General features: G+C 41.3%; 1 protein-coding gene across 6 annotated transcripts in view; it reads left to right on the forward strand.

Moving 5' to 3' along the window:
• Positions 1–1,749, forward strand: part of ptprub (protein tyrosine phosphatase receptor type Ub) — a 163,496-nt gene that overhangs the window by 99,064 nt on the left and 62,683 nt on the right. The window lies entirely within an intron of this gene.

The raw sequence follows: 1,749 nt of genomic DNA on the forward strand, positions 1-1,749 counted from the left end.
GTTCAGTGTGCTTCCAGCCCCTTAGGATCTCGTGTAAAACATATTCACCAAGACCCCTGAGCTTAATACCTGGACAAAATGTCTCAGTGTCACTCCCTGTACATTCAACTGCTGAACACAGGGGCTCTTGTCAGCTCATTTAACACCAATGGTCCACTGTGCTTTCAAGTGACTTATATAACTGACACAGGCTTGAAGGATATTTCACTGTCACAATGTTAATACTTATACATCCCCCGTAGTTATCACAGGCATGTTTGGAGATGGACTTTTTGGGAATGTCATGTTGGAGAGGATATCACCAGTGATTTTATTAAACGAATAGCAGCTGTGAGATTGGTTTGTACACCTACTGTGTGCATACCACCCAGTCAGCCACCCTGTTTCTTTCAGAGACAGCAGATGGCATATTCTGAATGCTCCCACTGTGGCCATTAAATAATTAAGACTCTCATCAAGACCCGAGCATGCCTTATGATGTGGCACATGGCCAGCCTGCATTGCTTGGCAGCAAACAGCACTAGAAAAGAAGGAGTAAAAACTCAAAGGAAGTGGAGAAAAGTTTAAATTATAAAAATCAAGGCTTCTTTTTTTCGGTTTTGTGTAGTCTGCCTAAAGCATGGCTGGCAATTCTGTTTTCTCCCGAGTCTTATTCTTTTACTCTGAAACCAGTGTTGCAGTCCAGTGAAATATTTATCATGCTAAAGAGTCCTGAGGATAAGATCTGACATATTTAGCTGTGTAACACTGCGATTATTGCCAACATTTTTTCCCGTTCACACGCATTTCAGTGGTTATGTTTGGTTCTCAGGCATGAATTATGAATTAACCTCAGGAAGGAGAGTCACTCAGAGGCAACACGGCCGCTTGTCAGGTACAAATGTGAGCACTCTCTTCTTACTACTCACAAGCGAGATCAGCAAATTTGCCCTCATCATCCTCTGCTAGATAGCAACACACTGTTGTGCAAAACCAAGTGGGAGATGAATAAAACCCAAAGGTTTCCTTCTCCCCTGATGCTTTGGTTTCTTTCTTCACTTTCTATGCCATCTCTGCCCGTCAGTCATTCAGAGTGACATGTCGACACGTCCTACCCCATTTCTCAGAGATGGCAGGCAGTGCTGCTGGCGTTTACCCAGTGATTTGGCCGGTTCTCACTGCTCTATTGTTAATCACAGAGTTGGGTGAGAGGGCTACTCCTACACACGGGCTCATTGGCAGCTCCACACAGCGTGCTGGGGACATTATTAGTCAAAATGTGAAAGGCTGATGCTCAAGCTGTTCTTGTCTTCTGCAGATTCACTCACACATTCTACTTAGCTATAGATAACCTGATGTTGTGTGTGTGTGACCTCCTGAACACCTACATTTACACTGTAAAAGACACTTTTTGTCTTATTCATACTACATATTTAAATATTTTCTTTTTTGTTTGTTCTAACTTTGAGTGTTATTTTAATGTAATGTTGTGGGGACATTCACTCTGATGTGCTGTGGAGAGTATGGAAACGAAAATCAAATACACACCAACTTCTGTCCTTCACTATGAACACAAATACACATCTGATCTTTTCTTGAGATGCTATTCATTAACTTAAAATAAAGCATAGTGAATATAAATAGGTGAAGAAAGTCAGAGCTTAAGTTTATTGTGTCAGACTTTACACTTACTGCATTACAGTATGTTCCTGTTAAATGTGAGAAAATCAACTTAGTTATGAGCAAATGCTGGACAAAGCTACTGTAGCT

This window comes from Monopterus albus, unplaced genomic scaffold, assembly GCF_001952655.1.
Source record: "Monopterus albus unplaced genomic scaffold, M_albus_1.0 scaffold93.1, whole genome shotgun sequence".
Taxonomy (NCBI): domain Eukaryota; kingdom Metazoa; phylum Chordata; class Actinopteri; order Synbranchiformes; family Synbranchidae; genus Monopterus; species Monopterus albus.